Below are 26,529 nucleotides of genomic sequence, written 5' to 3'. Positions count from 1 at the left end.
ATTTTTTATTCGCTGCAAAACAGAAACTGTTAATGCTACAGAAAAAAATGGGCCCTTTTGTGTAGGATACTTAAATTAGTTTAATATTCTATGGAGATATATTTTCGCAAGAAGCAGAGGTTTTAGAATAATTGCGAAAAAATGACCTTCAAACACACCCCAATCATAAAGCTCACACACCACTGGTAAGTATTTTTAGTATGTTGTTCAGGACACTCGCTTCTAACAGTGCACAAGAATTTGCGGCCACACGATTATTTCCCAAATTTCCCTTTGTCGACTGGACTAATAATGCCACTCTCCACTGTCGTATTTTAGTGGCATATGGTGCGTCCATTACCGCTACCTTTCTACAGAGCGTGGGACCGTCATCCTACCCCTCACTGTAGTACTCGACATTGCTGCTGAAGAGAGTGAATTACGCTGTTAACTATAGGGTTCCAATACAACATTAAAATTAGCGAATAAATAGTGATCCAAGAAAAAGAAACGTCACAAGGGCCTGTGTTCAACAGAGCTGGAGATCCGTATCCGAATCTCAGCCTCGATAGAGATTTTCATTCGTCGCTCCAGCCAGCGTACTTGGGCCATTCGGAAAGTAAGGTACGATTGGGGACGAAATGGAAACCACAGTGAAATTTCGATGAAGCTTTGCACAGATTTTTTGGTTAATGTCTTTATTATGACCGTCGATCGTGTCAGGGCGCTCTCTTTTCAGTTCTGAGCGCGCTGTAAGCACGTAAGGATGTCCAGATAAACAGTGTCTCCCGCCTAGTATGAAGGCCTGGCGAGAGATTTTGCCTGATACCAGGCAGCCCACATAACATAACTGCCATGCGTTTCGCCCTTCCTGACAATTTTCGGTCGCACTCTGCGGCGATATTACGATGCTCGGAAGGTTTGACTCACTGTTGAAAATTAAACCTTTCTTGATTTTCACAGCGGTTTCAATTTCACGACGGTCAGACCTCACTTACCGAATAGCCTCTTTGTACGCTAGAATATATGCTTGCAGCCTTATAAGTATGGTTATCGCCATTTTGCAAGACGAAAATGTCACCACAATGTTCATCGTAAGGATGTTGAAGAACGGGAAACACTTGGTCATCGAAAATGTTGGTTCATTTTCATTACAGTCCGAACGACTGAGCTCAAGTCACGGTGCGAAACACTACAAAATCACTTCCGACATGAACTACATCCTATATGTGCCATGGGTTAAATGTGTCATTGGGCCATTCGTGCGGGTCGTTTGAAATAAGGTAAAATAGCGACTCGTTGGAGCATATTACACGACTGCAGTCAACCAGAGTATAGTTTATTTTTTATTTATCGGTATTTGCTGCCGCGAACGATGTCCTTCTGTGTCGCTGTTGTGGTCTTCACTATGACAGCTGGTTAGATGAAGCTATCCACGTTAGTCTCTCCAGTGAGAGACAAGCTTGATTTCTGGATACATCCCATGCTCTCCCTCTATAATATACACCCCCAACAGTTCTCTGACTCATCAGATTGACTTCCTTGCCACAGGATACGTATTATGAACCGCTGTCTTCCTTTAGCCAAGATGTGGAAAATTCGTTTCTTCGCCGTTTGGACTTAGTACCTCCTCATTAGTATTAAGTTGGTGCGTACGTTCGTAGTTTTTTTGTTTTGCATGTTGGTATTGCGGTTGCTACTTGTTCATTTATAGACTGTCATTTTTTATTTGTAGTTCACTGTTGATGTTTGAGTTTCATCATTTGGAGATGGTGTGGAGCTGTGAACGCTAGAGAATGCAGTGCCGAGCCGAAAAATTGGAACATTTACGACATATTCTTCTGTTTGAGCTCAAGAGAGGGGTGACAGAAGCGGAGGCAGCCAGAAACATTTGTGCCGTGTATGAGGATAATGTCATTGGACGTAGCATGGCAATAAAGTGGTTTTATCGTTTTAAGACGGATCGTTCTGACAGTAGTAACTTCCCCCGATCAGAAACACCTTGGTGTCTTGATGTAGACAGTTGAAACGCTAAAATCTACAATGATCCGCCTCTGTGTACTCGAGAACTGGAGAATATTATCATTTGCATGCAGTATTAGGTGTGTGGATACCACAGGCTCTAACCCAAATATAAAAAAAAAATCAGCTGGTGACCATATGGGCACCACTCGTTGCACGTCATCCATTGACTCGTGAACAACGCCGATCATTTCCATCGTGTATCGTTACTGGTGTCGAGAAACGATGTATTTATGCTAAGATAAGTCATAAGGAAAATAAAGGAATCTTTGACCCCAAATAAAGCAGGAATTCCCCTACAAAGACCTGCGCTCATCCACAAAAGATAATGTTAAGCATCTGGTGAAACAGTGATGCTGGGGTGCACTGAGAATTGCGCCCCCGAGGTGTAACCATCACTATTATCGTTTATTGTCAACAACTGAGACGTCTTGCGGGGGCATTCCGAAAATAACGTCCAGGGAGATTGCGTGAAGTGATGATACATCATGATAACGCCCACCCGCATTCTGCTTGACTGACAAAAAACGCTGTGCAGGAGCCGGACTGGGGAGTCATTTCGCATCCATGTTATTCATCTGATTTTCCGCCCTAAGATTTTCTCCTTTACCGATCTCTATCGAAAACCCTTCAAGGAAATTCAATTCCGAATGAGAATGCTCTCCGAACATGCTACGTCGTGATATCCTCCTCAAAATCACGTGAGTCGTTGACTCGAAAAGTTACCACGGCATTAGCAGACTGTGTGACGGTATGTCACATAACGCGGAAAAATAATATTGAAGAAGTTCGCAAATTTAACTAAACTGCCGTCGTAACGAAATAAATATTATGGCAGAAAAATCGAAAATACTGCGTAATCAACTGATATGATCTGTGATTGTTATTGTAATCTCTGTTCCTTTTGATAAAGGATCAGACACACTTCCCTTTTGTTTCTTGGCTGAGTAAGAAGCCATTTTCAGATGAGGCACGAAAACGTGTAAGTTTCATGTAATATTTAGACTAAATATAATCAAATATTACTTAAAAGTGTCGCTTATGATTTACTGTAACAATTCCTATATTCATGAAGTGATATATATATAAGATTTATGCAAATTTTATATGGGAGCGCTGGCTCTGAGGTCACCGCCATTGTCCTAAATGACAACGGCGTAGAGTCGTAATAAATATTTTAATATTTTCCAATAATGGCAAATAATTAAAAATAAGGAAATGCAAACCTACGTTTCTATCATTTGTAGGCTTAGAGAAAGCTTTCGACAATGTCGACTGGAATACTCTCTTTCAAATTATGAAGGTGGTAGGGGTATGATACAGGGAGCGACAGGCTATTTACAATTTGTAGAGATACCAGATGGCAGTTATAAGAGTCGAGGGGCATGAAAGGGAAGCAGTGGTTGGGAATCGAGTTATTCAATCTGTACATTGAGCAAGCAGTAAAGGAAACAAAAGAAAAATTTGAAGTAGGAATGAAAATCCATGGAGAAGAAATAAAAGCTTTGTGGTTCGCCGAGGACGTTGTAATTCTGTCAGAGGCAGCAAAGGACTAGGAAGAGCAGCTGAACGGAATAGACAGTGTCTTGAAAGGAAGATATAAGATGAACATCAACAAAAGCAAAACGAGGATAATGGAATGTAGTCGAATCAACTTGGGTGATTCTGCGGGAATTATATTAGAGAATGAGACACTTCAAGTAGTAAATGAGCTTTGCTATTTGGGGAGCAAAATAACTGATGATGGTCGAAGTAGAGAGGATATAAAATGTAGACTGGCAATTGCAAGGAATACGTTTCTGAAGAAGAAAAATTAGTTAACATCGAGTGTAGATTTAAGTTTGACGAAGTCGTTTCTGAAAGTATTTGTATGGCGTGTAGCCATGTATGGAAGTGAAACGTGAACGGTAAATAGTTTAGACAAGAAGAGAATAGAAGCCCTCGAAATGTGGTACTACAGAGGAATGCTGAAGATTAAGTAGGTAGATCATATAACTAATGAGGAGGTATTGAATAGAAATGGAGAGAAGAGAAATTTGTGGCACAACTTGACTAGAAGAAGGGATTGGTTGGTAGGGCATGTTCTCAGGCACCAAGGGATCACAAATTTAGTATTGGAGGGCAGCGTGGAGGGTAAAAATCGTAGGAGACCAAGAGATGAATACACTAAACAGATTCAGAAGGATGTAGGTTGCAGTATGTACTGGGAGATGAAGAAGCTTGCACGGGATAGAGTTGCATGGAGAGCCGCATCGAACCAGTCTCTGGACTGAAGACCACAACAACAACAACAATTAAAAATAAATGTAACAGTAATGGCAGTCAGTTTCTCTAATATTGAACTATATCCATTTAACGCGATTTCAGTTAAGTTGCAGCTTGTGAGAATCTCCTCAGCATTGCATGTAAACATAAATTTTAATACAGTTCAATGTTATTGGTGTCTTTTGATATAAAAATAGCTTGTCTGGTAAACTGTGAAATACCATACCAGCCAATAACGTAAATAACTTCTCAGTTGTGAAGCAGGCAGAATAATACTAACCGCAACTTTACATAACATGTAAATACCGATACATAAAAAGGGCCACCACTACTGTTGTAAATGGTGAAAGAGAATACATTATTGATGACTGAAGTCGCTGTTACGTGGATCCGTTGTGTTTACTCAACTTCTGCAAAAGGCTACTACTTACGCACAATACTAGTTATTCGGTCTATTAGAGTACCACATTTCAAAGGTCTCTATTCTCTTATTGTCTCAACTACTTACGGGCCACGCTTCACTTGTACAGAAGGCTACATCCCTGATAAATGGAGTCAGAAAAGGGTTCTTAACATTTAAATTTTTGTAGAATCTCATACTCGTAGGATTTTTAATGGCATCATTTTCACCATTGACGGTACTGTTTATTTCAGTATCGACTATTTTAATTTCGACCGTAGGTCATTTGCAAGTAGTTGTAGGCGCTGAAAAAATAAAATTAGTCAACGTTACTAAAAAGAATAAAAATGACGTGAACCGCTACGGCTCGTGTCAGACGTGGGATCCACCTCTTACAGATTATGTTCATGAAAAAGGACCAAACATACATTATAGTTACTTTAGCCTTCGACATCAGTGATAAAATAGTATTTTAGATCCCTCGATTTGTCGTGGTGAGACAAGAACTTACCTTCCGGTAGTCAGCATCCACTCATCGCTGAAACTGCGTAACAATTTGAAAATAAGTCATATGAAGAATGTAAGTATGATGAACGATGCTAAATGATATAGTGAGTTACGAATAAATGTCAGGTACTAATGTGCGTTATTGCTGATTCACACAAGTGTGCAGCGTCTATAAATGGTACCATACTCCGTAAAGAAGTACCCTCCATTTTACTCGCTGGTGTCGTTCCGTAGTTAAAACGTATGTTAAGTAATGTAGAGATAGAGGGAAGCGGTAGAGGGAAGACATTGCATGATAAACTTCCGTATACTCTGCCGGTAATGTCGAGAGCTTTCTATAGACGGAGTGGGCGATGTATCTAAAACACTGTCATAAAGCTGCCTCTGTCGTTAAGCACCTCGCGGGCTTAGCAGGTATTAGGGCCGCTGTCGGAGCGGTGGAGGTTTACGCGCGCGTAAAGCTGATTGTGCCTGATTGACGGGGGCGGGTTGCGCGTTGCGGGCTGCAGCTCTTTGCGCTGCAGGGGCAGTGCCTGTCGAGAGCGCACGAGAAACGAGAGCATAACGTACTATGAAAAGTAACACAACGAGTGCAATATTGTTTCTCGGTAAAACTGACAACCATATTCTAAAATCCGCTTTTAAGTAACCAGAGAATATACAGTTTCAAGGGAACGATCACTAACACTCAGTAGGGATAGCACGGCGGTTCAAATCCCCGTCCGACTATCCACTTTTAGTTTTTTCATGCTTTCCTAAAATCTTTTAAGTCAGATGCCAAAATCGTTCCTTTTAAAAGGACGTTCCGGATTTCCATTTTCTCTTACCTGAGGATTTTCTTCGTCTCTAATGACCTCGTAGGCGTCGGAATGTTTAACCCCCATCTTTCCTTCCTCCTTTCAGTAGACATAAATTGGCCATACATAGCTGACCTCGAACAGATGGAAGGTGTAGCTTACCAGAGTGACTTAGTCGACACCGTTTCTGTTCTCGCACGAGGCCATATTTACACTGTGTTCTGCACGATGTATACGTGAAGCTATCGACACAGTACACGCCTGGCTTCTGAATCCTGTACTTTCCCGTGATTTTACGTTGTGACGTATCAGTCCAGTTGGACAATGTTGCCACCTAAGACATTTTCCCCACTTTTTGTAAGTTATTGTGCTTGAGTTTGTGCCTTGTTCTTGAACTTACCAATAGATGTGCCACTGTTTGCACCCCACATAGAAGACATCGAGCAATTGCCGTTTTGCACTTTTTACGTGGTCACACGTTAATTTACAGGTCTTTATTGATGTTTTTTTCTTTTGTCTTGGATGAAAAAATTTGTTGCTGTTCTACAAAAGATTCTCAGCCTGATCATTCATTCACATCTCAGTGAAATATAAATGTTTACCTTAACAGAGAATAATTGTCTTTAAGAGTCAATTTTAGGTTAGTACGTTTCATTTAGGGTTAAAATACCACTAGGGAGTTTTACGCGTCCACGTTGAGTGGAAACTGGATAATTACGTCCAAAGGGGAATTTTGTAATTCTCTCAACTTTTCCATGCTCGTTCTCAGATAATGCCTTCAAATTCCAATATCTATTAGAACTGAATGGAGAGGCCGCAAGTATCAAAATCATGATGATACTGGTCTACAGCTTGCTGACTCTGTAGTGGTTAGTGAGGAAATACTCCTATACAATGAAATAATAAGCAAACGATTGCATGGAAGAAATTTAATTTATTTACCTGTTTAGGCCACTTAGTGCTCTTCTTTCATATGTTATACCGTCAGCACTAAGATGCAAACAGCAAAATTCCATGGTCATGTGGTTCATAGTGTCTGTACAAAATTAATATATAAAAATTACCACATACTAGTTTTGTACAGACGATATGTTTCATAAAGGCTAATTATTTTTTTTCTTCCCAAACCGAGGTTGTCTTCTTCATTGTTGTAAAATGAAGGATTAAGAAAGCGGCCCACTATCTAATGTAGAGCGTGACAGAAGCGGAATATACCACGAAAGTTACCCTGAAGGTTTGTTTGTCACCTATAGGGTGCCATTGCAGATGGCGGATGCAAGAATATCTGACCATACAAAATCTCTGACTTTGAAAATGAATACCCGGATGCACGAAACTCAGTGAAGAACATATCGACGGCTAGGATGTCGGAAGAGAATGTTGTACAGCGTCCCACCGGTAGAAGAGGTGGAAGACAACTCTTCAGGGCCGGCGGAGCTCAGAGCCTGGATATGGCAGTCAGTCTAAGAATGGTAATCCGAAATTCGAGTATTGCTCAGCGAGCTTACAAGCTGTGAGGTGGCAGGCCTATCACCATTCGTAACACTGCACAGTGCCCGTAACCCGACAAGGGGATTTTGTGCATACAGCACCTCTTCACAACACACGGCGTCGAATGAAAAAACTTGGATTCTGAAGATGAGCAATGATACCAATAGGTACCATAAATAAAATTAAAGTAGATACATTCAACGTAAGAGGGATTAGACACAACGAAACAAAGCTGCAGTGGTGTCGCATTATGTGTCACCGCCGAGCAAAATTACGCGATTAAACTCCGGCCATACGTAGAGAGAACTGTTATAGTATAGTACAGAAGGTAATTGACAGAAAGACTCAATGAGACAAAAAAGAATGACTATTCAAAGGTAGTAATTGGAATGAAGCCACAGCGATACTTGATAGTCTCCTGAACATTACTAAATGCGCGACATGGTTCTTAAGAGGTTTTGCGATGACCACGGACAGCAGTGAATACTTTGCAACGTGCTTCCATGCTGACTACAAAGATGTTAAGGTATTCTGATGGTATGACGTTGCATTCCTCCACCAGCACTGTGACAATTGCTGGGTGGTCATTGATGCATCAGGACTCGCTGATATACGTCTCCCAAACGGATTTCATATGTGGTCGATGGGACGTAAGTCATGAGAAAGACCAGGCCAGTTCATTAGGTGAATATCTTATGGTTCCAAGAGTTCTTCAACCTGCGCTGTCGATGCGGCCGCGCATTGTAGTCCATAAAAATGAAGTCAGGGCCCTGAAAAGACGTTTTTAGAGGAGCACAGTGTCGCAATAACAATGACCGGTGAGTATCAGGTCAGTAATCCCATGCAACACTGTTCCTCCCCACATCATAACACCTGGGCCACCAAAACGATCACGGTAGATGATATTCCTGTGTGCATTAAATGTTCCCACCTCTCGCCAAGTGAGTGTACATCCAGAATCACAACTGGGGCTGGATCTGCTCTCATCCGAGAAGAGCAAGAACCTTCGTTGGTCCAGTTTCCAAGCTTTTGGCAACACCAGAAACGGTGCCACTGATGTGGGGATGTCTACTGATCGCAAATGTACTGATCGTCGTGCAAAGATTCCACCATTATGCACTTGCCGTGTCACAGTGGAGCGTGGGATTATGTGCCTTGAAATCATGTTAAAAGCGGTTGAAATTGCATCAGCTGTTCTATGTGGGTCTCTTCTTGCCTGTTGCACTATGTAGTAGTCATCGGCTGCTGTAGCTGACAATGGACGACCATCTCCTATCCCTCAGGCAGCTCCCCATGCACGTGAAACAATGCTGCGAGCATTACCAAATTCCTGGGCTGCACTGACAATTGGTTTCCAATTTATGCACAACGACTTTCCTTTTTGCTAACTGGGTTGAAAAACAGAGTCAGCATCCCTCGATGATGAGCGAGATGGTGAGCTCTAAAAACAAGTGGCTAGTATTAGTGAATATTAATATTAGTACGTGCAGCTTTGAGAATAGGGTTTTACAGAATACAAAAACAACAAAAATAAAAGAAGAAGGGAAGAAGGGAACATAGTGTGAATGCTTTATATGAAATGTTTTATTATCGTTATTGTTATTTATTTCAGCCATTTTTTATTTTTTTATTTTTTATTTGCAAAACTGCGACTCTACGTTATCTAAGTAATCCTTCACTTTGTGGAATGTATTGCTCAACATGTATTTCTTAACTGCCGTTGTAATTAAGTTTGTTTTAGTAACATCTTTATTCTCCCAGCGAAATTTATTGTACAACACTTGTCCTTCGCGGAAAACGCCGTTTTGAATTTTATGTTTATTCATTCTTTTTAACTGTAAATTCAGTGATGATCGTTTTTCCGCGTTCATGAGTCGAGCGGTTTGTGTAGTAGTTATCAATGTTACTTGTGGGATGTACGATTGACTGAAAAGTGTATTCACATGGTGTAGTTAAAATCCCCAGTACTTTGAGAAGACGTTTACATGAAGCCTGACTGTCAGCGATATTCTCATGTCACTTTTCTGCAGCTCGAAAGCTATATTCATATTGTGCAATTGTTCGACAGCTAAGAATTTGTTATACATACGCCACTAGTATGTAACTAAAAGACACTGACTGTTATGTAATGATGATAGTATTGTATGGGTACAAAACGCTGATGATAACCTAATCATACTACTTCAGCTGAGTGTCAGCATTTATTCCTACAAAGTTTATACATGTTGCTCACTGCACAGACTATACAGATGTCGTCTACTTTTAACACAGCCCACAAAAAAGAAACACTACAGAATAAAAGACCAGAAACTGAGGAGGCGTACACTGAGATGGGATAGTCATATGTACTTATATAAATGGTGGTGGTGTCGCGTACACAACGTATAAAAGGACAGTTCATTGGCAGAGCTGTCATTTGTACTCAGGTGACTCATGTGAAAAGGTTGCAGAACTACATTGGACTTGTGGTATGTTTTGGAAGGCGACAGAAGATTCTGAGCTACCACCCTGACTGCAGTAGCTTTAACCAGCAAACCACTTGCTTCAGTACCTGCCTCATGCATCTGTAAAATTTAGTTTCTTCTTTAACTGTGTTTTTTTGTTGATATCATTCATTAGAGGTTATCACAGATATTAGAAACTAAATGTATATGACTGTTGAAACAATATTAATGAAATGGTGGTCTGTCATTATTTTTGTACACTGTAGACGGGTGATCAATATATCAGCATGGGATTGATGTTTTATAACACTACTGGCACAAGTTTACTGCTAAAATTTGGACAAAAATACACGTTAAGCCTGATGACAAAAATAAAACATTACCCGATATCAACACAAGTATGTAACGGACTGCAAACAACTTTGTGTGGTGGCTGGTTGACAAAGGCTAAGGTTTGCATGATTGAACTAATAACTCTGGCTCGTAATATGGATAACGTAATCTGAAATTATCTAACAATGAATAGATCTTGATGGGTCTATTCAACACAGTATTTATACTACATTCGTGCGGCTGAGTACAAGCTGTGAGATTGTGTTCTTGTTTGCACTAACAAGCCGGAGCAGCGATATACTAACTCTTTTCTAGATGTGCAGCGCTGTCTGAGGTGACGGTTGTGGGTCAAGCGTCGGTACGGCAGCAATGTGTTCCTCCTGTAATTCTGTGTCACGGGCACAAAATATGCAAAGTCGCGGATGGCGATCTGTTAGGCCACTCAAAATTACTCTCTGGCACAGCCCTGAAATATGGGCAGATTCCAGACTGACACTCCTATTCGCCAGTCATACTACTGACCAGTTCCACTCACTTATATGGCAGTGTGCACAAGGAGATCAAACATCAGTGTGAGTGATCTGTCACGAGTAAGATTGCCTTTGGCATAGTGAGTTGTCCGAGATAACTGAGATCTGAATCAAGATACAACTAAGTCCTCACCACAGGCTCCCAAGTCAAGACCACAGCAAGTGGAAAGTCACTCCCAAGAGAAGTGTTCCTAGTGAAACTGACCCATAATAAAACTCAAGATGCATCAGATGACTCTCTTCAGGCCAGCGTCTGAATCAGAAGACCTACTCCAGCTTGGCGTCTGAATCGGAAGACACAGTTTCTCCTCCCCTCACTTCCCATCAAACATCGAAAACTGCCAAAATACACTCACGCAACCTCATCCACAAGAGTTTATCGCCAATCAGAAAACTCCACGAGTTCGTCTACTTCACTCATCGGTAAATGCTAATCCTAATACTACTCAACGTTAACAATATTCTTCTCTTTGCAGGAGAAGCTGTCAATGCCGGACTCGCAAATCACCGCACAGGAAGAAGGCGCCGGTGTGCTCCCGACTTGCTTCTTTTTCCATGGCCTCTTTAGGCAGCGTGTTATTTTGAGTTTCCATATAGTTCTAACGTGACCCACTCATTTATCATAAAGATCATTATCTGGATGGCCTGAACATTACCGCGTGTCGGATCATGGTCCCGAGATAAACTAAGAGAAGTGCTTTCGTGTCCCAACAAAGATTATTTCAGAGCCGCCGTAAATTTTGTCTTTCTTCTAAAGTTATTTTGAAGGCCTGATGGTTCTCAAAAACTGTGCAGGCTAAGGGGCGAACCAACTGATGGATCCCTCAATAGCATCTGGTCTGTTGTGCACGCATACCATTTCTGAGATCAGAAACGACTGACGTTCCGAATCATATTACAAGTCTGCGGATTTTGCAACATTCTCAGCCTCAGTTCTTTGCCCTCACTCAATCATCCACAACGTTTCAATCTTCCTTGATTCATAAACCAACAATTGTAACTCATTATCGATGTTGTTGTTGTGGTCTTCACTCCTGAGACTCGTTTGATGCAGCTCTCCATGTAACTCTATCCTGGGCAAGCTTCTTCATCTCCCAGTACTTACTGCAACCTACGTCCTTCTCAATCTCCTTAGTGTATTCATCTCTTGGTCTGCCTCTATGCCCTCCACACTGCCCTCCAATGCTAAATTTGTGATCCCTTGATGCCTCAGAATATGTCCTACCAACCGGTCCCTTCTTCTTGTCAAGTTGTGCCACAAACTCCTCTTCTCCCCGATTCTATTCAATACCTCCTCATTAGTTTTGCGATATACCCATCTAATCTTCAGCATTCTTCTGTAGCACCACATTTCGAAAGCTTCTATTGTCTTCCTGTCTAAATTATTTATCGTCCATGTTTCACTTCCATACACGGCTACACTCCATACAAATACTTTCAGAAACGACTTCCTGACACATAAATCTATACTCGATGTTAACAAATTTCTCTTCTTCAGAAACGCTTTTCTTGTCATTGGCAGTCTACATTTTATATCATCAGTTATTTTGCTCCCCAAATAGTAAAACACCTTTACTACTTTAAGTGTCTCATTTTATAATGTAATTCCCTCAGCATCACCCGACTTAATTCGACTACATACCATTACCCTCGTTTTGCTTTTGTTGATGTTCATCTTATATCTTCCTTTCGAGATACTGTCCTTTCCATTCAACGACTCTTCCAAGTCCTTTGTTGTCTCTGACAGAATTACAATGTCATCGACGAACCCCAAAGTTTTTATTTCTTCTCCATGGATTTTAATACCTACTCATAATTTTTCTTTTGTTTCCTTTACTGCTTGCTCAATATACAGATTTAATAACATCGGGGAGAGGCTACAACCCTGTCTCACTCCCTTCCCAACCGCTGCTTCCCTTTCTTGTCCCTCGACTCTTATAACTGGCACCTGCTTTCTGTACAAATTGTTAATAGCCTTTCGCTCCCTGTATTTTACCCCTGCCACCTTTAGAATTTGAAAGAGAGTATTCCAGTCAACATTTTCAAACGCTTTCTCTATGTCTACAAATGCTAGAAATGTAGGTTTGCCTTTCCTTAAACTTTCTTCTAAGATAAGTCGTAAGGTCAGTATTGCCTCTCGTGTTCCAATATTTCCATGGAATGCAAACTGATCTTCCCCAAGGTTGGCTTCTACTAGTTTTTCCATTCGTCTGTAAAGAATTCGCGTTAGTATTTTGCAGCTGTGGCTTATTAAACTGACTGTTCGGTAATTTTCACATCTGTCAACACCTTCTTTCTTTGGGACTGGAATTATTTTATTCTTCTTGAAGTCTGAGGGTAATTCGCCTGTCTCATACATCTTGCTCACCAGATGGTAGAGTTTTGTCAGGACTAATGGGATTTTGTCTACTCCTGGGGCCTTGTTTCGACTCAGGCCTTTCAGTGCTCTGTTAAACTCTTCACGCAGGATTGTATCTCTCATATCGTCTTCATCTACATTCTCTTCCATTTCCAGAATATTGTCCTCAAGTACATCGCCCTTGTATAGACCCTCTATATACTCCTTCCACCTTTCTGCTTCCCCTTCTTTGCTTAGAACTGGGTTTCCATCTGAGCTCTTGATGTTCATACAAGTGGTTCTCTTTTCTCCAAAGGTCTCTCTAAGTTTCCTGTAGGCAGTATCTATCTTACCCCTAGTGAGATAAGCCTCTACATCCTTACATTTGTCCTCTAGCCATCCCTGCTTAGCCATTTTGCACTTCATGTCGATCTCATTTTTGAGACGTTTGTATTCCTTTTTGCCTGCTTCATTTACTGCATTTTTATATTTTCTCCTTTCATCAATCAAGTTCAATATTTCTTCTGTTGCCCAAGGATTTCTACTAGCCCTCGTCTTTTTACCTACTTTATCCTCTGCTGCCTTCACTACTTCATCCCTCAGAGCTACCCATTCTTCTTCTACTGTATTTCTTTCCCCTATTCCTGTCAATTGTTCCCTTATGCTCTCCCTGAAACTCTGTACAACCTCTGGTTTAATCAGTTTGTCCAGATCCCATCTCCTTAAATTCCCACATTTTTGCAGTTTATTCAGTTTTAATCTACAGCTCATAACCAATAGACTGTGGTCAGAGTCCACATCTGCCCCTGGAAATGTCTTACAATTTAATACCTGGTTCCTAAATCATTGTCGATATCTAAACAAATAAATAACATGTGTCATCTATTATGCTCATTTCCTGGGACAGTTTGTAATAGACCTTTGAAAATCACTCGCGTCAAGCTACTTAACCAATGCTTGTCAAATAATGTACTCTAGATCCAAAAAAATTAGTTTCACGAAAATATACTGGATTTTATGATTATGTGACATATGAATCATGCTATCGCTACCTCTACAAGGGGCCCAGGGGAGACATGCTACATTTACAAACACGAACAGATGTAATATGGCACTAAACACACACAAATGTTCCCTGAACTGGCTGAAGCATCAAGGTGCAGCAACGTCGACCCAGAATGAGGGTCACCCTTCTCTCAGAACTTTATGTAGAAGCAGCTGCGGATGGTTGTGGTCCCTTAGGTGGCCATAGGAGCATCAATGAGGCACTTGGATTGTTGGCATCATCTCGCTCTGGCAGTGATTAGCAGTCTGGGGCAGAATTTGGCGCGATCGACAAGACATATAATGGGAGGGAATGAGACATCAGTGTGGTTGGATAGGGGGCAATATCTCCCACTGAAGTAGTGGCGTCTCAGACCCTGTCTCATCTCTCAATCAACTAGCTGGAAGAGAGCAGTCTCGCCTTGGATTAAGTGGTAAGATGGTTGGTTTGGTTTGTTTTGGGGAAGGAGACCAGACAGCGAGGTCATCGGTCTCATTGGATTAGGGAAGGACGGGAAGGAAGTCGGCCGTGCCCTTTCAAAGGAACCATACCGGCATTTGCCTGGAGCGATTTAGGGAAATCACGGAAAACCTAAATCAGGTAAGTGGTAAGAGATCGATGCATTTGACGTACAATCCATCTCCTAGTGAGGATTTCCTCTCTCCCACTGTACCAGTGTGCAATTAATGGTGTTTCCATGTCGCTGGTGCCCGTCAGCATCGTGGTACACGGCTGCAGGAGCAACTGGTGCAGATTGTCGCCACTTAGTTCTGCACGCCATCTGTAAGTGTAGTGTGTCCAATGGAGAATCCTTCTCGGCCTTGTTGTGGCGCCAGCTCGTTTGTGTGTCTGTTTGAAGGCGTGTAGTGATGTCAGGGATAAGCCCCCAGTCCAGCAGTCCCATTCACAACCGCTCAGTCGGTGGTTGCTGTCGGTCGTCATTTGTTGAGCACTTGGCCCGTCTGTTAGGCTGTTGAGGAAGTGACGTGGCATCAGTGGTGGGCCACCCTTAATCAGAGAACCACCTACATTCACAGCCACCTGAGGCCAGCCGGTTTACAGCAGCCATGGTGCATGGCATAGCTCCCCCTCCACTTTCACTTACGCTCGGTGGCTAATGCGGACCCGGTACTCATTAAGTGGTACCAACCAGACATCCACTTGGTAGGTCTCTGGACCACGTCTCCTCAGCGTTCTCCTTCAGGGTACCACATTTTCAATGTCAGTGGCCGCAGGGTGTTGCCTCTCGATGCCCCACAGGGTGCGTCAATAGTGATTTTGACAGCTCCCAAAATCTGCAATCTCCTCGTAGTACGTTTCAGTGTCAGTGCTTTACAAAGCTCTACATATATAGTTCCTTATGTTTAAGATAAGAACCAAAAAAAAGTTCGCAGGATAAATATATTGAGTGGCTCTATGTAATTACTTCTGTGATCTGAATAACAAAATAATAATAATAATAATAATAATAATTTAAAGAGAAGCCTGTGTAATTGTATGGACTAAAAATGACATTTACACTTGTCATAAGTATAGGACGATGGCGTCAAGTGTCTCTGGTCTGTCTCTGACAGTGCTGTTCGTATTATTTCCTATCATGCATTACGCCTATGATAGGCTGGTACTCTATCCACTCTTCACCCAACCTGCTCTTTCCACACAACATTTCGTATTAACTTATGCTCTTTATCCAACACCTGTCAACTTTACCTGTAAACCCTATCTACTCATGGATTATGACTACGCTACGTATGCTCCTGTTCTTGGCGTTTCTGGCAGCGGTGTCACCCAATGCTGAAGTGGTGCTCTGTTTTTTTGACACCTGCTCCTGAATTCGCACATCTGAAACTTACAAATGTCGTTCGTCCCCGCTTACTTGTTGTTGTTCTTGTTACAAAAGCGCCACCAGTTCCTCTTGTTGAATCCCCGTGCAATAAAATACGAAAAGGTAAATTTGGTTCTCCGATGAAGGTCGGTGCTCATTCTTACCAGTGGTCCGCTTCTCACTGGACACGTCCTTTTCCTGAACCTAATGTACACCACGCCACCGTGACTCGCTGTGTACATACTTATTCTCCATAGTGTGCATTACCTATGGTGCTCCCTAGGCGCAAGCAAAACACAAATACCTCGAGGAAAGCTTAATCGCTTGACTGTCGATGGCCCAGAATCCCAACAAATTAGCGTTTCCACGTACCTAATGTCTAGGCACTAATACCACTCACAACACACCCGAAAATCTAAACGGTCATGCGCAGTGGAATGGCTGCTCAACAGCTGTAAGCAACGGACTTCCATCTCATGGGGAGTGCATATGATACCACGGAAAAGGGACAAAAATAATCTCACAGGTCGCAGTGATGTTAGGGAAGACACTTCTACGAGACCGATAGAGCTGAATTTGATGTTCGTAATGCAGTCGTTTCTTGACTGACTTGTTATACTCCTTGGAGCGTGATAATGGACAACAACAGTGCGGTCGGAAGACAAAGTGGCCATATGTCACAAACGTAAATTCAGGCTGGGCCTTAGGCACAGTTCAGTGAACGGGCAGAGGCTGTCATGTCACAGACAGGTGTCAGTTAAAAAGAGCTGTCACTTATGACAAACTTCTATACAGTCCTGAGTTTGATTGTCAAGCAGAAATTGAACGGGTTGATGTGATGCTGTAACAACAAAGCTACGCTTTTCACCACATACGTCAAGGAGTCGTACCATAACCAATGCTGATACATTAATTTCAGAAATTCTGTAAACGAACGATGTAGACAGCACTACACAATGTCGCCTAGAATTTGCTAATCCCCTGATGTTCTTTGTCTAATTGGTTCTAACCTACCTGAACCACTATAAACACCTATTCTATAAATGGTTTCACATGACAGATATCGTGAATACCCAGGGACTTCCTTGATCTCAAGGTTTCGACTTCCAGTGTCTTCATAAGAGTGATCCTGTGGATTTAGAAAGGTCTGCTGTAGGCAGAATAGAATTCGTGGCATAACTGTTTCTGCTTGTTAGACAGACGGAAAATTTTCATCAACACCGTTTGTCCAATGCGGAATTTCCTATACGTGTCTTTCTATACCAGATCTCTTTCCTTTTCAACCCCGCCTTAAGCAGCCTCGCCAACAATTTGCTAATGCTGCACTCAGATTCTAAGGGTGGAGGTGTATGACTTAACAGATTAGATCTCTGTTTTGCCTGTTGTTGAGAATAGTTACTGGTGCTATCTTAGTGACTCCATGCGGCAACTCGTTCATCACGTCCTGGAAGTAGTGTAGGGAAACATCCCAGCTGACATGTCGTTTCGCGCAGTATATACGCAAAGGGTTCCAAGGATTTTCATTATGCTTTCTGCCGGGGACGATTGGGGATGCCTTATGGGTACATATATTAATTTATCCAGTGTTTCCTTAACATAGCTTTCCATTTCTCTGAAAGGAAATGTGGTTCATTGTCGGAGGTAATGCTATGTATATGGCCTACCTGAGTGAGGAAATATTTGCAGAAGGCTCAGCACACTGTCTACGCTTTTGCGTAATGCAGGATGGTCAAAATGACTTACTTGGACTTACTATTCCCAGGATGCAGCCATAGTCTCTGCCTGAGCACTCAGGAGGGCTCATTAAATCGGTTGCAGTGAGAGGTTTTAGTCTGGTTGGAATTATGGGGTGCAGAGGCGCCTGTATTGTTACCGAATTGTTTCTGTTTCTAACGGGCTTTACACACCGCGAAAACCTTCCGGATTTGTCCTTCCATATTTTTAAAGCGGCACAGTGTGCGTAGTTTCAGGTAGCATTTCCTGTGTCCAAATGTACATAGCTAAGGAGAGCGCGCCAGATAACTTTGTTCACAAACTCATCTGGAATGCTAACATGCCAGGGCGGTCCTCCCCTTCACTGCGGAAGAATAAGTTTCCGTTCCACAGTAGGTAGAAGTACGTGAACTTAGTTTCCGTCCTGTCCTTTAATCTCTTCTTCAGAGCAAGCAGAGCTGGGTCTTTGTCTTGATTGCTGCTGATGTCCTTTAGGCTCTTGGCGACGTAATTCTCAAAGGACAACTTTTTAATATAATACAATAGAATTTTTCTTCTAGCGGGACTGCGCCACTTCTTTCCAATGCCACAGGTGTAAATGATAGCACATTCTCGATTACGTTCTCCTCCCCTGGTATGTGCGTAATAGTAAAACCTAGCTTCTCGTAGTCTCTTATTGCTAAGCTTCACCGTGAGTAGAAACGCCAAGGCTTTGTGATCACCGAAGAATTTTTTTTTGCTCCCATACAGAAAGAACTGAAAAATTTTTTAAACCAAACCTGATCGTCAATACTTCAAACTCAGTTATCGAGTGGTTTCTCTGGCATTTATTGAGGACACAGCTTCTGAAACCAATGGTCCTATGCATAATGTTCCTCCTTACTGATATCTCTGGAAGATACTATGCCCAGGACAAAATATGAGCTGTCACTCGCAAAATTCCTCCGCCTGGCTGGGGTGCGACAAAATCGGTACATTAACCAGCGCTGGTTTGAGGGTCTAGAGATCATCTTCCAGCACATCGTCCCAGTCCGATAGCGCCTTCTTCCTCTCAGCTGACATAATCGCGGTGTCGCTATTTTCTTCTCATGAATGAATGTATTGTAGAAATATGAGACACCGAGAAAACGATAGAGTTGTTTCTCAGTTGTTGAAGTTGCAAATTCTGCCATTGTCTTGAACTTGTCTGGATATGTCAAGGCTATTCTTTGTTTCATGGTACACTTTCAAATACCATTAAGTCCACAAATGGAGGCAGATGACGACACGTTTAAACCGAATGGCAGCCCTTTCAACTGGCAACATCTACCAAAGGCAAGGAATGCGGTGTATTTCCTGCCTTTTGGATGCAGCTTAATTTGCCAGAAACTGAATGGTACGTCGAAGAGCGAGAATACACTTGCGCCTTAGAAGCTATGTTGGAGTTACTCTAGCTTCTTGGGACTATCTTTTTCTGGTTCTATGATGGTATTAATTTTCCATGATTTCAGTACCAAATGGAGTGAGCAATCAGACTTTTCTACTAACTTGAGAGTGCTGTTGTATGTGGAGGTCGCTGGTTCAATGATGTCTTCGTCTAGCATATTCTTTATCTCTAAGACAAGCTTGTGACGATTGGCCAGGGGGAACTGGTAAGGTGGTGCAAAGAATTTTGTATGCTCACGCACTCGGAATGCATATTAAAATTTACGGATAACTCCCGTTAACGGCTGAAATACAGCCGCATTTTCAAGCAAGACTTCTTCCAGGTCTTCCCTGTCATTCATTGAAATGTTTTCTACGTTCCGTAGCATGTTATCAATGACATTGCGCACCTACCTACGAGTTTTTCCATCTTCTTTCACGGTGCGACAACGCCAGTTACTATCTTCCACCCGTTTTGTGGTGTAATTTAGCTTGAGGCATTCTGGAGAAATTTTCGCCTCTATTGCACAATCAGCAAATGTAATTTTCTTGGCAACATCTTTTTGCAATGTGAGCTCTTCTCGTCCCACGTCCTATACGTCCTGATGTTGGTTCGGGATATCCATGCCGAATATTATTTCAATTGCTAGCGAAGGGTCGACCAGAAAATTAGCTTCCGAGGTTGGTTTATATCTGCACGTCCGTGTGCTTTCCTCTCAGAGTGCCAGTAATTTCGTTTCCTTCAGCGCGAGTGCTGTCCATGGGTGATTTGCAGTGCATCTGTTGCACGCAGATTCCGAGATCGCAGTATTCTGGCTTCTACCATCCACATTTCCATTCAGGCTGATGTTGCCTGCGGTGACGTCAATGGCGACTGTCGTGTCATGACTTCATTTTCCTCCTGCAAGAGCTCTCTTGTGTCTCCACATTCTAGCATATTGATGTTGCTCGTTCCGATTGTTCCTGCGGCCTTGTTTTGAGCTGTGTCCGCAGAAGAGCGTCAATTTCTATCCAAACTTCTGCTTCGTTCCCCCTGTGGCGGATTGTGTGCCCTATTCAGGATATTATGATACTGTTAGTTTTATTGCTGCCATCGTCTCTTGTTCTCCAAGTTGTATCTTTGTTGCTGTGGTTCTCTAGTACCGCACTACAATTGTTCGGACTTCGTTTGTAACACCGCAGTTTAATATTGAAAATATTTTTTATTCATTTATTATGAGTAATGTAGAGCATACACTCCTGGAAATGGAAAAAAGAACACATTGACACCGGTGTGTCAGACCCACCATACTTGCTCCGGACACTGCGAGAGGGCTGTACAAGCAATGATCACGCGCACGGCACAGCGGACACACCAGGAACCGCGGTGTTGGCCGTCGAATGGCGCTAGCTGCGCAGCATTTGTGCACCGCCGCCGTCAGTGTCAGCCAGTTCGCCGTGGCATACGGAGCTCCATCGCAGTCTTTAACAATGGTAGCATGCCGCGACAGCGTGGACGTGAACCGTATGTGCAGTTGACGGACTTTGAGCGAGGGCGTATAGTGGGCATGCGGGAGGCCGGGTGGACGTACCGCCGAATTGCTCAACACGTGAGGCGTGAGGTCTCCACAGTACATCGATGTTGTCGCCAGTGGTCGGCGGAAGGTGCACGTGCCCGTCGACCTGGGACCGGACCGCAGCGACGCACGGATGCACGCCAAGACCGTAGGATCCTACGCAGTGCCGTAGGGGACCGCACCGCCACTTCCCAGCAAAATAGGGACACTGTTGCTCCTGGGGTATCGGCATCATGGTGTGGGGAGCGATCTCCTACACTGGCCGTACACCTCTGGTGATCGTCGAGGGGACACTGAATAGTGCACGGTACATCCAAACCGTCATCGAACCCATCGTTCTACCATTCCTAGACCGGCAAGGGAACTTGCTGTTCCAACAGGACAATGCACGTCCGCATGTATCCCGTGCCACCCAACGTGATCTAGAAGGTGTAAGTCAACTACCCTGGCCAGCAAGATCTCCGGATCTGTCCCCCATTGAGCATGTTTGGGACTGGATGAAGTGTCGTCTCACGCGGTCTGCACGTCCAGCACGAACGCTGGTCCAACTGAGGCGCCAGGTGGAAATGGCATGGCAAGCCGTTCCACAGGACTACATCCAGCATCTCTACGATCGTCTCCATGGCAGAATAGCAGCCTGCATTGCTGCGAAAGGTGGATATACACTGTACTAGAGGCGACATTGTGCAAGCTCTGTTGCCTGTGTCTATGTGCCTGTGATTCTGTCAGTGTGATCATGTGATGTATCTGACCCCAGGAATGTGTCAATAAAGTTTCCCCTTCCTGGGACAATGAATTCACGGTGTTCTTATTTCAATTTCCAGGAGTGTATATTCTTTAATGTGTAATGTCTTTGATCTACTTTAAAGCAATGTAAACTTTTGTGACATGTTCACTCTTTGCAAGTCACGTTCTTTTTATTATTTAGAGGAGAGTAGCTTTTAAATTATGTTTATTCGTGTTGACTTCTTAACATGCTTGAATGATGAGATTTCTTAAAATACGTTTGTTGGTAATTACATTGTAACTGGTTCATATATCGGGAGTTTGTATTATAAAAAGAAAAACCGAATGTAGTTCCCCACTGCAACGACAGCGAGTTGGCGTGCTAGGAAAAGGTGGATGCTACGCTCGACTGGGCACCAAACGTGACAGCACAGTAGACAGTCGACAGCAACCAAGTGACGATAAAACAGCGCATGTGCCGAGTAAGGCTTGTAGTGTTACAAGTGGAATGGTGTGGCCTCGGATTTAATATGCGGCTGTAAAACGGTGGTCTTGATTTGGAAAAAGCTCTAAAATTATTATTAGCAACGCCATGAAGAGGTAAACAGAGCTCATTGTTGCCTATGGAAAGACCACCTAGAAGCCACATACTCGCCACCTTGATTGGACAACCACTTCGTCACACTCACGAAAGACCAGAAATGTATTAATGTGTGAACCATTGATGTTGTGTTTGGTTCTATGGAAGTATAATACTAATGTTGAAACATGTGTTTGAACAAAGTGTCCAGCCTATGCACTTTTCCAAGTAGGATCCTCTCCGTTAAGTAATGAAATCCGAGAATGTCCTTTGCATATAAAGCATTAACAATTCTGTGGTACATTTGTTTTATGTGTGGCAAAGCTTTATGCCAGTACACTTAAAGTGCTGGGTAAGAATTACTTGTTTCTCATAAATATAACAACGGCTGTCCGTGTTTGAATGTTTCGAAACTTAACTAGAAACTGAACTTAAAAATCTGTTTAGGAAAGAGTATTGCTTGGAAAAGAGAGTACTAATTTTTGCTGATTTAAAATTGTTTTCAAAACTTACTTGTTTCACAAGTTGTACTATAAACATTTTGTCTAGAGGTAGGTTGAAGTTAAACTTTACTGGAAATAGTCTGTTTTGTAGAGGTTATCGTCTGGGTAAAGAGTGTTAAAATAGTACAATTTTAATGATATCAAATTGTAAGAGTATTCCAATCCTACCTTAATGATACATAAATTTGAAAGTGTACACAATTTTGTTGTTACAGTGAAAGAGCTAGTTTGTGGGATCACATTTCTTTTCCATCATAACAAGAAGAATAAATCAGCTTAGTAGGTTTCTAGCTGATGATTCTTGAAGTAATCACTGAGAAACAAAGACAGAAGGTTTGTATACTGCGTGTCCAATCGCTTCTGTATAGTGAATGTGTGTACTAATTGTACTTCACTATTATTATGTGCTATCTGGTCTTGTGCGGTTAGTGAAGGGCAGGTTTACGCAATATTAGTTAAAGACAAAAGTAATGATTAAAGTAAACAAGAGATTGGCTCATTTGCAAATATAGTGACTACTTAATGACTAAAGTGACAACTACTGTTACCCACTGCATAGTTTGTCGACTTGGGTGTGTTCATTGTACTTCATAGAACGGTATTTAATGAATGTTCGCTTTGAAGTAGTAAGAACAGGTTCTTGATGAATAATGCTTTTACATTATTATGCCGAATTAGGCTGGCCACCGTATAACTATTTCATTTAACAGCAATCAGTTACTGTTACTCCTTACAAAATTATTTCTTTGCCACCTACCTTCGGCTATTTTTACGAAATTAAGGTTCGACTCCAATTTTCCGTTAGGTTAACTCGGTCAAATGTCTAAATTCCTCTCAGAGGGTAACATTTACTGCAAGTTAAGACTATATTTGCTAAATTTACTACCGCTGCAGTTTTATACGTGACTGTCTTGTGACAAAAATAAACCTTGTCGTCACTAGGTACACTACATGTCAGTATAACGAGCGGAGCAGTAGTGTTATACGTTATTCTTTTCAGTTATCTTTTTGCCGTTCCTTGTAATTATCGTTGTAATTCCCTCGTCTACCTCTGTTCTCCCACGGTGGCTGGTTACTTCCTCTCCCACGGTGGCTGGTTACTCTCTCTATAGATGGAAGTGTTGTTGTTTCCATGTGGTCGATAATTTTCGTCTGTTGTCACCCCCTTCTGATGAGCCTTACCAAGTGCAGTCGTTGTTTCTGTTTCTGCCTCTTGCGTTTTGTATATCGTTGACATAGTGTAATTCGCATATCGCCCTGTTACAGGATTCAGTGGTATCGTTGCACTTACCGATGACACGTTGTTGATAGTGCAGTGGTAATTTGACGTAACAGTAGCTAATAATTTTCTTGGCATTGTACGGGTGGTCCAAAAACTGATACTTCTTAATTAGCGATTGAAAGAACCTCACCGAGTTACGCACCCTGACGCTTTTAGAAATTTGCCCAGCATAATCTCTTTCCTGCGTGTCTTGCGACCAATATGCGTTGAGGAACGCGTCCCTGAACTCCGTATATGAACGACAAACTCAGAGACACTGCGCATATGTTCCACATTCGATCCCTCTAGAAACCGGCAAATAAATTCCAGCTTGCATTTCAGTGGGCACGATTCGGGTAGCACTTTATCGTACTCGGTTATCCAACATTTTGGATTTAATGTTTTAGTATTCTCTTTGTACCCTTGGGAATATTAAATGGATAATAAATGTTTGTGGACGAATGACTCGACACTGCTGCGAACGAATCTTCCCCCGTTCCTGCAGCAAGCATCTCCATCAATCGGTGTCCAAACGATCCTCCACTGTTAAAGGCCTCCCTTTGTGTCGTCAGAATCACGGAGTAATGTTTCCATTCACCGATGACTTACACAATTGTGTTCTGGTTCGGCTTCCGTCATACTCTGCATCTCCGACGCTGCGTGCTCCGTCGTGCGCCCTATGACAGCTGGTGTGTTCTCCTACGGCATTCGCCTTTGTTTCCGCGAAGCAGCCTCATGTTACGCATCGAAATGGCGCAACATATGGTCTCCTCTCCTTTCCTGATCATGGGGTGTGCTGCCGTAACAGATCGTGACTCCAATTGCGCAACCTGCTGACGTGCTTGTTGGAGGTCTATTCCTTGTTCGTTTTGCTATTCGGTGATACGAGTCTGCGCTCCTTTAAACTCTAATATTTCAGCCTGTTTGTGCTCGATCTGCTCGATGTTCGCAGTTTCTTTTGCATTTCTTGTACGTTGCTTTTTCCGCGATTTTGGAGCGTGGCTTCTTTTTGCATATCTCGGTTTTGGCCTGTTTTACATATTCTTTAGCTAACAAAGCGTTCTTGTGTGTACCTTGTGCTACTAATCCTGCCGCCCACTTCGCTTTTTGTCTCGCTCGCGACCTTTTGCGCCACCGTAGATGTTTTCGTGGAGCATTCTATCTCTTCTCTAACGCCGTGATTTCCTTCTAAACCTGCTCTGTAGTTTCAACAAGCTGTTCAGCTGCCATCCGTATCTCCATCGTCTCCTTAGTGCCTTATTGTTTCATTTCCTTCGTAGCTATCTCCTCTCATTCTTGCCACTTTTCTTCCGATTTCTGCCTCTTCTTCTCCGCATCCTGCATAGATCGAAAGAGGTCCTCAAATTGAGATCTACTCCTAATACCTCCAGGACTCAAGGAACCCGATTCAATCGTTCTGCGACGGTTTGGTGGTGAGTTTGCTCCGCCACTCTCCTAACGCTATGTCTTGCCGTGTCTGCAGATCCTACATGGCGTTACGCTATAGTTTCACTTTCGCTTTTGTTGTCTCATTGAAGTACCTCGTCATAACCAGAAAATTCTGCGTTCGACATATGCGCAAGGTCAGTTCCTACATCTGCCTGAGAATTCTCCGCAACTTTTTCCTGATAAATGCTACAGGGCTTCCATTTATCCATTTGTGACGAGATTCGAATATTTCCACTACTCTGAAGCCAACGTGCCTTGCTTCTTGTGAGCATACATTCAAGTTTCTACTCCTGCGAGATTTCAATTGCTCCACGTCGCAATGCCACAGAATTCTACACTGAAATTTGACCTGGTGAGGCACTAATTCTAAATCCCTGACAAAGCATATCAAATAAAAACAACCATAATCTACAATAAATGCAATAGCCATAGATATTCTACCATCTCACACTTTAACACAACGTCACTCATTCTTCGCCAAGGAACAATCTACAAGTAATACCGATATCACAAAAACATATGAATGGAAAATACAAACCAACAACACGAACAAAATATACAAATCATTAAAATATTTAGTGCCAGAAATTCTTATGGATACGCGAAACTGCTTTACCCCAGCGCACCAACTGAATTTCAACATGTGAAAACCGAAATTTAGTAACGGAAATTGCATGACGGTCACAGAAAGTGACATTAATTCAGAATCCTGGCAGCGATCACCAGATTTAAATACTACAATGGAGTTGCGGTATGTTTTGGATGGCAACAGGCGACTCTGGGTTACTGCCCAGGCAGCAATCAATTTAACAAGCAAACATTGCGATTGACGACCTGCCCCATGCGTCTGCTAAATTTATTTTGCCCTTTCACTGAGTCTGTTGTTGATAGCGTGCGTTAGAGGTTATCACATTTATCAAAGTCTAAATTAACTTGAATGCTAAAACAGTATTAATGAAATGGTGGTCTGTCATTATTTGTGTATATTGTAGATAGGTGATTAATATACCAACATGTGCTACTTTTCCTCTAGTGGCTTTGTACTGTTATGTCGTAGGATTTGGGTGGTGTGGACTCCTGGCTGGGGGACGTGATGGCGTGGCTCAGTTAAACAAGTAATTCATTACCGACGAAATATCCTTCTAGACAAGAGATAAAAGATAAGAAAACAGGAATTAACTTACAGCCCAGTTTACAGTTCTTGAAGATAGGAGTCAAAAAGTGTTTAGGAGCTTGTAATATCTGTAGTACAATGGAAATGAAATTCTAATTGATTTGGCACTAGCAACCAAAATCAGAGCGACAACAATACGAGCTTACAATATAAGGCCCCTCGTCAAAGGCAGGGAAATAACAATAAA

Source organism: Schistocerca gregaria, chromosome 1, assembly GCF_023897955.1.
Source record: "Schistocerca gregaria isolate iqSchGreg1 chromosome 1, iqSchGreg1.2, whole genome shotgun sequence".
NCBI classification, from domain to species: Eukaryota; Metazoa; Arthropoda; class Insecta; order Orthoptera; family Acrididae; genus Schistocerca; species Schistocerca gregaria.
Note: the sequence above shows the minus strand (reverse complement) of the source record.